The sequence below is a fragment of the Chinchilla lanigera genome, unplaced genomic scaffold, assembly GCF_000276665.1.
Source record: "Chinchilla lanigera isolate Chin_1 unplaced genomic scaffold, ChiLan1.0 scaffold00022, whole genome shotgun sequence".
NCBI lineage: Eukaryota > Metazoa > Chordata > Mammalia > Rodentia > Chinchillidae > Chinchilla > Chinchilla lanigera.
Genome location: NW_004955423.1, coordinates 25,470,045 through 25,483,917, shown reverse-complemented (window position 1 = coordinate 25,483,917; position 13,873 = coordinate 25,470,045). Strand labels below are relative to the sequence as shown.

Below are 13,873 nucleotides of genomic sequence, written 5' to 3'. Positions count from 1 at the left end.
GCCCCGCCCCGGTGCGGCCCCTCCCGCGACGCTAGGGGCGGGGCCTCGGGGGAAGCAGCGGCGCGCGCCTTTCCTGCAGCTCCGCCCCCGCCGCGTGGACTAGGAGACCCCAAAGGGGTCCGCCCCGCACAGGGCCCCGCCCCCAGCTCTTGGCCTTGGAAGCCGGGAGGGTGTCGCCCCGCGCAGCTCTGCCCCGACCCCAGCCCTCCGAACAGCCTCCCCAGAGATCGGGCCTCCAGCGGGCCCCTGGCCTGGGTGCCGCTGCCCCGTGCGGAGCTCGGGGGGTGGGGCAACCACGTCATGGAAAAGACTGGAACCTGGCTGTGGTCAGCGCTCTTCCCCGTGTGCTGACCGTCACCCGGACTAGGCGTCGGCCTTGTAGTGTCCAGGAGGAGACGTCTCGGTTCGGTGCTTCTGAGGTCCTGCTACAGCCGGGCTCCAACCCCCACGCCCTCAGCTGGACCCGCCGTCCGCTGCCTGGGAGGCTGCAGGCATCCCCAGATCCCCCGAGGGGCCCGGCTGCCCCTGCCTCGGGGGAGGACCAGGAGTACTCAGCCTGACTGACCCTCCGCGCAGGGCCCCGGGAATCCTGCCTGTCCCCTCCCTCCCCGGCTTCCTCCGGAAAACCCCGGTGAAATCCCCTGGGCCGTGTCCTCTGCACCGGCTGACCCTGGGTCGTGGGTTTTAGGTTGGCCTACACCACGTACCTCCTATTTCCCTAATCGCTCAGCAGATGTCTCGTAAAAGTTGAGTGGCTGCCAAAACGACTCCCAAGCCTGCTGGGCCAGGCGGAAGAGGGAAAAGGCAGGGCCGGGCCAGGCACCCTGGGTGCAGTCCTGCCCTGTCCTGTCTGCCAGGCTCGCTGTGACCGCCCCGCAACTCTTTGCATCACTTTCTCTACCTGTTAACCAGAGCTCATAGCTCTTTATTAAGCCTTCACTGCAGGTGAATTAAAATCACACGTGCCAGGCGTGGTGGCACACACCTGCAATCCCAGCATTCTGGAGGCTGAGGCAGGAGGATTGCTGCAAGTTTGAAACCAGCCTGGGCTACAAAGTGAGCTCAAGGCTGCCTGAACTGCATAGCAAGACCCTGCCTCAAAAAGGTGAAAACCTAGGGAACAGCACTGACTCAGTCAATCTTGATGATTTAGTTTTTAAATCTGGTCCTTAAAGAAGGTGGAGTAACATGAGTGTAGACAGAGCTGTGAAAAAACATTTCAGGTGAGGAGAAGAGAAAAAAGAAAAGCCAGGTATGGTGACACATATTACAGTCCTAGAGTTTAGGAAGCTGAAAGTCTGGCTACATAGCATGCTAGATCCTGTCTCAAGAAACCAAAGGAAAAAAAAAGAAGGAAAGCAACAGTGAACCCACTGTACTCAACAAACCTGGCTACTCACAAAGTGGAATGGGCCAGGGCCTTGGGTGAGTCTGACCCCTGCCTCATACCAGGCAGGCATCACTGAGGACTCTGGTTGAGGAAGACTTCTGACCTAAGCAGGCTCACTGTGCAGTGGGGCAGACAGCCTCAAGACCTTGGCAGTACCGTGCTCCTCTAACAGGGACACAGGTGTCCCCCAGCCCAGCCTACAGAAGTCAGAAGAGACCCCCCAGTCCTGGGAGCGAGGAGGAGGCCCACCGTTCATCAGAAATAGGCCATGCCATGTGTCCAGGGACTGTCAAAAAGGAGCCTTATGCAAAAACTACCCTTAAGAAGTAGTGTGTTCTGCAGGTATGCAAGCAGGTTTTGGGTTCTTTTGTTTTTTTGTCTTTTTTGAGATAGGGTCTCACTATGCAGTTCAGGCTGGTCTTGAACTCATTTTGTAGCCCAGACTGGTCTTGAACTCACCATGATCCTCCTGCCTCGGCCTCCCAAGCACTGGGAGTGCAGGCGTGCGCCACCAAGCCCTGCTGCAAGCAGGTTTTTACTTTGGAAGGTTCACCCTAGGGCGCGACTTCTCAGCTTCAGCACTGTGGACAGCTTGGGCTGGAAGATTTCATGTTGGAGAGGGTGCAATCCTAGTGGTGAGGAACACCGGGGCCTTTATCCCTGGGCGCCAGCAGCAGACCCCCTCACATCCCCTCTGCTCTAACCTCCCACCCCTCTGGCTCCAGCTGTGACAGCCAAAAATGTCTTCAGACGTTGTACAGGTCCCGTAGGGGATGACATTCTCCCATTGAGAACCACTAATCTAGGGATAGCCCGGAAGGTGACTGGAGAGGCAGAGTCCCACAGCTTCGTAGACCCCACGCTCCACGCTGAGACATCCCGCAGAGCCCAGGAGACACAAAGCCTGAGCTCCAGTGGTTGGCGGCGTGGTGCAGCAGGGGAAGGATTCTCACACAGCTCTGTGTTTTCTGAGTTGCTGATGCCACCAACTAAATTGTTTGAGGACAGATTTTACAAGTCACTCTGTAGGGAGTATCTGACACCAGCGAGAAATGGTGAAAAACAGAGGGGTGCAAAAACTCTTTCAAACATGCAGTGCATGACATGCATCTAAGTGAACCAAGCCGCATGGGTGAAATGGAAAGCTCTTATCAGGAAATTGTCTAAAACCATAATAGTGACCATCCAACCAAAAATATGCACGTGATTGCACACATAAATCATCAGAAGAGCATTTTCTGATCTGTGTACTCCTCTGCCAAAGCTATTGCCTACTTAATGGGAAAATAGACAATGAGATCTGCTTTTAAAAGGTTGTGCTGAACAACATTCAACTAAAGCCCCATTGTACAAGCCACCAAATTTTATTACAAAAGGTTGGAAACTAAATAGGTAAACATGGAGAGCCATAAGCTTCCAACCCTAGCATAAACATGGCTGTGATATATTTTCTTCCAGGTATGTTGTCAATTTTATTTTAAACTACATGATGCACATATAATTTTGTAAACTGTTCCTTAAATGTAATTGAGGGGCTGGGGATATAGCTCAGTGGCATAAGCACCTGTCTGGCAAGCGCAAGGTCACGAGTTTGATCCTTGGTACTGCAAACAAAATTTTTGAAAAAAGTAATTGAAATTTATGAGCTTACTTCTGTCTCCACGTCTTCATAACTCATGCAGGTTCTTCATGCACCTAATTTTTAAATAGTAATTAAACGTGAAACTTAATAGTTAACATTTAAATAATTACTTGTGGAGAGATTCCTGGGAAAGAGATTATTGATCAAATGGGTTGCAGATTCTGAGATTCTGAATTCGTAAATTCATATTACCAGGTTACTTTCCATGCGGTCTGTGTAAACTTACATTGCCCTGAAAAATGTACCCAGGTTCTATAACAGTGGACATTATAATTTTTAAGTGGTTTGCACCTTTAATGCTTTTAAAATGTACCTTGTTTAATTTTTAATTTTCACAGCTATGAAGGAGCTCGGTAATTTGTTGTATGCTTTCTCACTAGTTTCCTGCTACTTTTCTCACTTAATTTATCCGTGTTTATGTGGAGTGACAGCAAAAATAGGTCTGTTTTTGTTCTCTGCCCACCATCTACTGTGATCGGAGAATCTCCTGTCAGTGTATAACAATGAGATCTTTAATAAAAATACAGTCCTTTCTCTGTGAGGCATTTCTCCACCATATTCTTCACCCTAAAAAACTGTACTCACAAAAGCTTTCCATTTTCCTACCGCTGAGTATGTTGAATTGTTGAGAACTGTTGGATTTTTGTTTGTTCGTTTATTGCATTGCGATTCCACCTGCAGTGTCTGAGAAAGGCCTCCCATCCCCGTAGGTTGGGCTACACAGACGAATACAACAGGGATCTGCTGAGCACCAGGTATGTGCCATGCACTGTGTAGTACTGTGAATACAAAAGTGAAATAAAAGGAAATGATGCCTTGGCAAGGAGTGTGGTTGAAAACAAGTAAATGAGTCAACAGAACCATGTCAGAGTGACACATACTAAGATGGAGAAAAGATTTACGGTGTACCAAGGTCGAAGGGGTTTGCACGAATGTTCATTCCCCATTACTCTAGGTTTTGTACAGGTGAATGTTTCCAAGTGCTCTGAAGTATCTCATTTGCTACTTTTTCTACATCAATACTGTCAATTATTAAAGGTAATGGGGGGAAAGGAATCTATAAATTTTTTTACCTTAAGGTTATTATGCATAGCCTTAAAGTTATGCATAATAAAAGTCCTACAGATACCGGCTGAAGGAATAATTCAGTGAAAGTAAAATGGTGAACAGCAGATGGATCCTATGGTGTGTGACCGGGCACGCCCACATGACAACCTTTTACACTAACATTGTTGAGGATGCGCAGCCCCGTGGGCAGCTCTGCCGGGAATGAGACATGCAGGTGCAGCCTTCAGAGTGTTACTCGAAAGCCAGGCGTGGTGGGGCACGCCTGCAATCCCAGCACTCGGGAGGCTGAGGCAGGAGGATTGCTGTGAGTTCGAGACCAGCCTGGGCTACAAAGTGAGCTCAAGGCCAGCCTGAACTGCATAGTGAGACCCTGTCTCAAAAAGACCAAAAATAAAAAGAAGAAACAGAGTGTTACTCGATCAAAACTGGGCTGTGGAGTTGGAGAATCCCACCACTGTGGTCCTCACTGATGACACTGGGGAGAAGCAGCGCCGCCCTTGGCCCACAATGCCCTCGCCAAGCAGGCAAGGAGCCTTGGCAGCGATCCGACCTCACTGGAATTTCAGCTCCGCTCACCCCTTTACCCACTGTTTCTCAAGTTGCTGACTTGACTGTGAGTGTCCTCCGAGGCAGAACTGAAATCACCGCTCGCCAGGCCAGTGCATCACGTAAGCAGTGATGGTGAAGGCGTGGGGCCGAGGTGCGGACTCGCTGCTCCTTCTGCCCGCCTGACCCCGCCAGCCGCTTGCTGCTGAGCACGCATTAGCTCAGGTCCTCGGAGAAGCTGAGAGGATGAATGAAAGCTTCACCGAGAAAGGCCAGCAAGGATTGAGGGGGAGAGCCAAGGCAGGGAGGAAGGGAACAGCGGGTAGAGCATACCTAGCGCACAGCACAGACTCAAGGAAGCCTGGGCCAATCGGGAGTCCCCGGACAGGAAGGCAGCAGGGGGAGGTCAGCGCTAGTGTCCTCACCAGCACCACGGCCAGGTCCTCGCCACTGGTCTCAGGCCCACAGCCAGCCCTCACCTCCGGCCCCGCTGCCCATTTTAATGCCTTCCTCCCAGCCATTACCTTGGAGGGCCTGGGCAGTGGCTTCCGTGGCGATGTGACTCAAATCTTGATTCCCAGTTCCCACGGGCCTTCAAACCACCAGGCCTGTCTTGGGCCGGTATGCTGCACACATGCAGACAGTGCCCAGGCTCAGGGAGTACCGGAAAGGCCCAGGGACACCTTCTGCGTCTGCACAACTGCCTCCTGGCCCTGCGCACTTCCTCCTGCTGAGGGTGGACCTCACCTCCCCCATGGGCCCCGGGGACAAGGGAGCCAAGGTGACCGCTGCACTTTGTGACTCAGCGGGACTCACACAGTCCTCCGGAGGGCCCAGCTAGTTGGGAGGACCAGAACTTTGGGCCCTTCATGAGCCCAGAGTTTTGGGGACAGGAAGGACAGAGTTGCCCACAGGGAGTCGCGGTACGTGGGACTACGGCTACTTCAACTCCTCACTCCTGGGTCCTTGTGTTCTTTGTGTGATGACAGCTCGGTGGAAAGGGCTCTGAGCGAACACATAGCCTCCAGGACAACAGCCAAGCCAGTCACAGAGGCCCCTCTCAGGGCCATCCGGGGACTCTGCAGAGCTGGCTGCTCCAAGTGGAACTGTACGTGATGTGTATCACCAGGCCCTGGTGGTCATGGGCCTACTCCATCCATCCATTCATTCATTCATTCATTCATTCATCCCCTGTGCTGTGGACCGAACCCAGAGCCACATGTGTGCCTGGCCAGTGTTCTACCGCTGAGCTACACCCCAGCCTTTTGGGGGAAGGAACGGGCCTCTCACTAAGCTGTGCATGCCAGCTTCAAGCGTGCAGTCCTCCTGCCTCGGCACTGATGTCTGGGACTCCAGGCTCGCCCGTGTGCTCCTGATGGCCTTGTGGAGCAGCGTGTCATCCGGCCCTGGCCGGGGAACGCAGTCCTCGGGTGGCCTCCTGTCTTGCATGATATTTCCGTTCCACCACGCCCCTCTCCTCTACCTCTCAACCCCTCCTCTGCCTACTTCCATGGCAGCTTGCCCTTCTCCACCTTACCCAGGTTTTGCTGTCATTTTTTCTAGGCTTCTAGAGCCATCCCACAGTAAGTGTGCCTCACCCTCAAGGCGCTGGGGTGTGAGCTCAAAGAACTTGGGCACTCCTCCTGGACACGGCTACTTCCCACTCACGTAACTGACTGCATTTCTCCCGTGGTCATCACAGAGCTCTTCACACGCTACACACGGAATTCACACTTTGGGTAGCATCTTCACGACAGCTGCACCTTATGCTCTTGGACTCATCACACGTCTCACCTAATCCTCCACTCACGTGTATAGGACACACTGCACACCCTGCACTATGCTAAGACCTGTGTGCACACGTCACCCCATTAATCCTGGCTTCCCCCTCTGGGGTCCTAGCTGAGATACCAAATTTCTGTGTCCTTGCACTGTATTATCTGCAAGAGAAGAAAATCATAAGGTCTACTTTATAGGGTTAGCGAAAGGATTGAGAGTGGTAGTTACCATCATTTAGTTATCGATATTTGCTCAAACTTTTTTTTGCCAGCCTAGAATACACAACAAGACCTTGTCACAAAAACAAATGTGTGTATATGTACATCTAGTATCAAACAACCTGACCGTCCAGTTTAATTATTTTACAGGATGCCAATGTAGCAATGTCTGGAAAGATAAGCATCAGTTTGTTCTAGAAACACTCGACAGCCAGGCATGGTGGCGCACACCTGTAATCCCAGCACTTGGCAGGCTGAGGCAGGAGGATTACTGCAAGTTCAAGACCAGCCTGGGCTACAAAGTGAGCTCACGGCCGGCCTGAACTGCATAGCGAGACCCTGTCTCAAAAAGACAAAAAAAAAAAGAAAAGAAAAGAAAAGAAAAGAAAAGAAAAGAAAAGAAACACTCGACATACAGCACAAAGTATTTTACTACGGCTTTGATCTAATTAAAGGCTTTTGTGGTTCCTGTAATTAACCAGCAATGTAACAGAATTAGCACAGCGAAGCTAGAATGAGTTCTGCACAGCAGAGCTCATTTGTGGTATTTGTTTAAACTGGTAGAGGAGATGACAGCCCAAGGATGCTTCACTTCAAATCTATTCAGCTTTAGAGGAAGCTCGGAGTGTAGCTCAGCAGCACAGCACCTGCCTGGCAAGTGCACGGTCCTGCGTTTGATTCCCACTACCAAAACACAATGTAGTTTTAGAGGACTGTCAGATTGCTTTGGACTGACTCACTAGCTCCAACAAAGCAGGCTTATTCCCCTTTCGGAATTTAGCCTGCTGCATTAATTAGAACACTTTGTGAGGAACGGCTTTCGTTTTTGTTTTTGAGATAACTGTGTATTCCAGGCTGGCCTTGAACTCACTATGGAGCTCAGCTGCCCTTGAACTCATGGGGAGCCTCCTGCCTCAGCCACCCAACTGCTGGGGTGTTAGAGACCACTACAAAATGGTTCTGGGCAGGATTTAGTATTAACCAACTGGCTTTCCATGTTTACATGTGAGTTGTGCATAGCTTAGGCCCCTTGTCTGAAGAGGGGCAGTGGACTCATAGTAAGTGAACCTCAGAGTCACGGGTCACCACTGAGGCCTGTATTGGCCTGTGAAGCTGTGATGCCTCAAAGGACAAAGTAAGACCACAGCTGAGGATGTCTGGCTCCAACCCCAGTTAACTACAAAGAGACCGCAGCTGCAGGCTCCACACTCCTACAGTAAATACCAACCTAAAGATAAGATAGTTCTCCTGATTGACAGAATTTACTACTTGGGAAAATTCTCCCAAGGTCCTGCTCAGATTCCCACGTATTCTTGAATATTCCCCTTTGTTTGTAAACCAAATCAATACAGGCTGCCCAGAGAAGTCTTTGTCTAAATTCAGAGAATACTGAAGCTATAAGAGAGTTAGACCCTCCTGGAGCCCTGAAATCATTTCAATTATCTCATTTATTTAAGCATTCTCCATCCACTTGTTTGGGAGATTGTGGGCCTGATCAGCTCGCAATAGCTAAGGGTTATTAACCCAATACTGGGATTACAGGCGTGTGCCACCACGCCCGGCAAAACAGGTTTATTTTTAGAAATTCCATTTGTCCCAGCCAATCCTCTCCCCACCCCCTCCCCACCCCCCCACCCCCGTACCGGGAATCGAACTCATGACCTTGCGCTTGCCAGGCAGGTGCTGTGCCACTTAGTTAAATCCCCAGCCCCTTAATCCTCTTTAAAGTGTCTTTCCAAAGAGGTACAGACATACTACTACAGTGATCCATATACACCTATATACACCTTTGTAGCAGCAGAACTCATACTAACTAAATCCTGGAAGCGGCCTCTGTGTCCATCAGTGGATGGGTGGAAAAAGAGACTGCGGTGTTTACACACCGTGAAGCACTGCTCTGCCGTGAAGAAGGATAAACTTGAGTCCTTTGTGGGGAAACGGGTGCACTTTGAGACCATAATGTTAAGTGAAATAAACTGGGCAAACGACTTGGTTTCTCTCACATGAGAAATCCAAAATATAAATGAAGAGCAAAATAAAAGATCGTAGGAAACAGGAGCTGAGGCTTTTGTAAGCGGGGGAGGGAAGAGCCAGAGGAGGGAGGGGGCAGGCAGGGTCGAAGGGCATGCAGAGGTGGCCTATACAGGCCCCGGCCCCCTTTGAGGAACGTGGTCATTGTGTGCTGCAAACACGGACTCACAACAATTGAAAAATAAAAAAGATGAGGTTTATTTTTAGGTGCATAGCCTTCATGTGTCCCCTGCAGGCCACACTAATCCTGCAGCTCGTGCAGCGGCCCTCGCTTCCAGGGCTGCTCCCAGCCGGGCTCTGCCGCTGCGGTGACCGAGGGCATCCCCTCACTGAGGGCACAGCGTGGCACTGGAGCTCCTCCCACTGGACGCACTCTCCCCTGGTGACTGGTGACTGAGTACCAAACCTGGGAGGAGTCCTGCGGAGGGAGGAAGGCCCGGAGAGGGCTCCCGAGTATCTTCCCCATGGTCGGTTGAGTCTGTGGGTGCAGGTCCTGCAGACAGAGGGCGGCCGTACCACACGGCTCGTGTTCCACTCGTGGTGGGCCTCTAGAGTGCCTGCCACCGGTCGGGCACGGGGTCTGGTGAGCTTCTGGGGTAAGGAAGGACAGAAAGGAACTGTAAGAAAGCTACAACGCAGAAGCCAGCCAAGGCTCTTTTGTCTCTCAAACATCTGGGTACCCTGGGTTTGAACCCCTGGCAGGCAGAAGTTTAAAAAGTCCTCTGGGTGCCCTGTCACCCCCAGAAGGACAGTCCAGTCCCTCCTCCACGCTCCTCTGTCACACAAGGCAGAGCGGACCCCGAGCCCTCCTGGTTGCCCATTGAAGCGCTCACACGAAGCTCCAGGGGTGGGAGGTTCTGGGGAGGAGCCCCATCTCCCAGGGGAGAGAAGAGGCAGGGGGCGGGGAGGGACGCATGTCCCTGGCACATGTCCTCCTTCCTTCACCCCCAGAGGTCCACGTCTTCCTGCAGGGCACCGAGCAGATCTCCCCTTCTATCTGTCCTCCCTCCCAGCTCTCCGCTACGGCACTTTCTGAGCCAAATCCTGATGGCTTTGTCCTCAGGGAGAGCTCTGGCACCAGCTGTGGAGAGACAGTTGTGTTTCTTCCGCCCTGCCCCAGAGCTAAGCGGCCGGTGACTCTGCGGCCCAGCCGCCGTGTGCAATGGGCTCCTGGCTCCCTGTAAGTCGGAGCTCTCTGGACCCGCTCCCTGGAAGCGTGTCCCTTCTTGCGGTGCAGCGCCCTCTCTTTTCCCATCCACCTGCTGCCTCCCCAGCAGGCCGGCTGCGCCCCTGCCCAGCGGGTTCAGCTCTCCCAGGCTCGGAGGGCCCTGGCCCGGGGCCATGTGGTTAATGCCCGTGCTTGGGTCTCAACCCCTGGGAGCTGCAGGGTTCATCTCTTTCACAACACTTTCTCTCCTTTCCCTAAAAATGTCACACGGCAAGAGTTCATTCCAATTCATTAACTTTAAATACCACAACAATGCTTTGAGCCTCTCACCAGTTTACTGGACACTGCTAGAGACGTCCACTTGTGTTCTAGCCAGGAAGAGCCGAGAAAGGCATGCACATGACTCAGTGTCCCCCGGGCCCTGCCACCTTCTTCTTTTCTCAGGGTCCCCTTGTGAGGTGACGCGAGGTGACCTGCTCAAGGTCCCCCACTGTGCAGCAGGAAGTGAGACTTGAACACAGGCGGCACAGTGAGCCGCAGAGCGCTGTTCTTTTCCTGTGGAGTCAGGAGGCCCGGCAGAGACATTCAGATGCTCATTTTCAGTAGGCGGCAAACTAAGCACATCCCCCGAAGCAGGGTGCCGCGGCGCCAAGCAGAGACCCGCCCCTAGGAACTTAACGGGTGGCTTTACCTCCTGGGCTTCGGGTCAGTCACTGTACACACAAGTGTACAAAGTTCAAGTCAACACTAAAGGAAATAACCTATTTATTCGTAAACACCCAGCAAGTTGTCCTTCCTTTGGCTCTTCGAAGATTGCGCAAGCTGCCTTCCTTCAGGAGTGCAGTGTGAACGCCAACACTCAGGCCCAGCATCCGGACACGCGTGACAAGTGTTTGCTGACTGTATGAACGCCGCACATTATTGAGGAACCACATCGGCCCACTCACTCTGGAGCAGGTTAGCCATTGACCCAGCACTGCCCGCGGCAGCCCCAGTCCCCGGCATCTTTTGGAGGCTTTTTCCACAGGCACCTCTGCGCCCTTCAACATGGCACTTTCGGAGTTCTGCAGTCAGCCCAGCTAGGAGCAAGACGGTTTCAGGCACGAGCATTACAAAATGGAGAAGTTGTGGGGTCAGCGTTTGGGGCTGTGGAACCACTGCCCGGTCCCTCAACTACACCACGTATTACCAACTTGTGTTTCTAAGACCGCAGGCTGGGCAGTGAATCACAGATGGGTCATAGCTCAGCCCATTCCTACGTGATGTGACCTTGCACACTACTATGTGAAAGCTCAGTTTTATTTTAAAGTGAGGGTGAAAAAAGTTTCTAAGGCTGTTGTGAAGATTAAGTTCAATAATGAATAGAAAGTACAGTCTCTGTCATGCCGTAAGCTCCACAAAAGGTGGGGTTTTTTTTTCTTAACAACAAACCAGGGCTCAAAGTTCTAAGATGCAAGGCAACAAAGGAAAGAGTCCCTGCTGCTGGGGAGCCCAGCCCCGAGCCTGGTCCCTGAGGTCTATCATACTGCCCCCCAGATCGTCCACCTTCCCCTCTGCCATGGGCACACCACAAAAACTTCCTGGAACCCCCAGGCTGGCAGAACTCCGGAAGTCTCCCAGCACGTCTCCCAGGCACTCTGGTACTTTCCCTTACCACACTTAGTCTTTGCAATTTAATTTTTATTTTTTTAACATATCTGTCTCCATTCTACCTTACCCCATCACAGGCTGAGAGTTTATAGATAGTAAGGACCACGCAGTTTATAGATAGTAAGGATCATCTTTGTACTTGAAGCCATTAACACTCTAGAAGCCTTGTGTGGATGGATGGATGAATGGGTGAGTGGATAGATGGATGGACAGGTGGGTGGATGAATGGATGAATGGGTGGGTGAATGGTGGATGGAGAGACGAATGCCCTGATGGATGGATGAATGAGTGGATGGGTGGGTGAGTGGATAGATGGATGGATAGGTGGGTGGATGAAGGGATGGACGGGTGGATGAGTGGAGGATGGATGGATAGATGGATGGACAGATGGACGGGTCAGTGGCTGGATAGATGTGTGGGTAGAGGAGAACAAGGGGTAGCAAATGACTTGGCAAAGTGATGAGGTCGAGGTGCCTAGGTTCCTAGGTAGGACAGTGTTTGTTACTCAAAGTGGCCCGAGCCTGGGTCTGAATACATTGCTATGTGACAGGATGTGACAGGACATGACGTTTGCAGAACTGCTTGCCTGGGCAGAGTAGCTGACAGACCTATGCATGTGCCCAAGCGACAAGCACGGCGGGCTGGTGACTGCTGGCAGGCCCAGGACCCAGGTGGGCTGACGCCCCCACACAGCTTGTTGGCTAATCAGTTAGGAACAAGCCCTTCCAGGCCGGGGAGCTGCCAGAGGACGGCAGACCTGGGCAGCGACTCTTCTCCCACTGCCTGTGTTGTCTGTAAACAGTGACGCAGCGGGAGAGGGAATGGGGACGTGGAACGATCCTGACCAAGTCAGGCCACCTGGAGAGGGCACCGCAAAGAGCCGCGAGCGGAGCGGCAGGTACTTCAGAACACGCAGCACTAGAGGCGGGGCAGTTACAGGCCCTAACTTTTCGGGAATCATCCACTGTCACTGGATTTGATTCTTTCTGTCAGGGAAACAGAAGGTGATGCTGTTTATTGATTGGCCCCCACTGGCTCCTGGACCAGGCGGTGTGAAAGCCTCCTCCACTGTACATTAGAAGGGCTCACACTGGCACCTTAAGATCAGCCGCATCCAGACTATTTCCACCCCAAAAACTGGCAAACCTCACAGTCAGGGTGACCCGCTCCTTCCCTTCCGAGAGCTGATGGGCAAACATGGGCCAGCGCGTACCACGGACTGTACCACAAAAAAGCCTGGTAAGCCTCCTCAACACCCCGCTCTCCAGATAGGAAGCTGGTGTTTAGAGGTTACACAACTTACTACAGTAAGTTTTTGGGGTTTTTTGGTACCAGGAATCGAACTCACAACCTGAGCTTACCAAGCAGGTGCTGTGCCGCTGAGCTACATCCCTTACTACTACAAATTTTCCAGTAGCACAGAAAGGACCAAAATTCAGACCATCTGCCTCCAAAATTCACACACTTAGCCACAGACAGCTCTGTGACACGTTTTAGTTTTAAAAAATTATACATAAGGAGAGCAAATCTGTCTTGTACCCTAGTTTGAAGATTTCCAGCGTCTAATCCGGTCAGCACATTGGCACAGTGGGCAGCTCGGAGCTCCTAACCCCACAGAAACATCAAAAACAAATACGCTGTCAGAATCAACTTTGCCGGATTGCTGAGGAGAAAAAGGGGGTGCTCACAGCAGTAAATAAATGCATGCTGAACCAAGAGAAAGCCAACTTCAAAGTGACAGAAAACTTGTGTGACATTTCACATGCCCTGTCGCTCCGCACGTGCCAAGGGTCAAGCGCAGTAGCCGGTCCTGCCATCCTGGGACAGTGGTCTCGGTTCCAGAAGGGGCAGACAGATGCCAGCTGTCACCTGTCCAGCACCTAAGGAAGTGCCACAGGTGCTGACGTCTCACAGCCGACTCTGAACCTGCCCTAGAAAAGCAGCAGATGTTGCTGAAGACGAGAACAAAACCCAGGTAGAAGGGTGCCACAGAGCCAGGCTGCAGAGCCAGGCCACAGGCCAAGCGAGACGCGGGAGGAGGTGCCCAGGAGCAGGTTTCCCTGGGAAGCTGAAGCCAAGAGCATCTATGTGCGCAGGGACCTCGAGGGCGAGGCACATGCCCTGTGCAAGGCACAAGCTGAGAAAAACCTGGTAAAAAAAGTGCTCAAGCTTTGATCCAGAGCTGATTCCCGAGTGCTGTGCCAGTTTGGCCCAAACCCAGTCCGCAAAGATGGAGAGGCTACTTTCTGTCTGCTCGCTTGGTTCCTCTGTGTCTGTCTTTTTAGCTCCTGACATTCAAACAAAATTCTATCAAAACACTCACTGGGTACAAGCTAAGGGCACAAGCTAACATCAGTGACCACCAGGGACAAAGAGTCAGT

General features: G+C 52.1%; 1 long non-coding RNA gene across 1 annotated transcript; it reads right to left on the bottom strand.

Annotated features, from left to right (window-relative positions):
- Positions 1-8,848: 8,848 nt before the first annotated feature.
- Positions 8,849-13,398, bottom strand: LOC106148551. Its single transcript, XR_001234103.1, has 2 exons — positions 10,173-13,398; positions 8,849-9,265 (listed from the first exon to the last, which is right to left on the bottom strand). It is a non-coding gene; the product is annotated as an uncharacterized LOC106148551 (long non-coding RNA).
- Between the last annotated feature and the right edge of the window lie 475 nt (positions 13,399-13,873).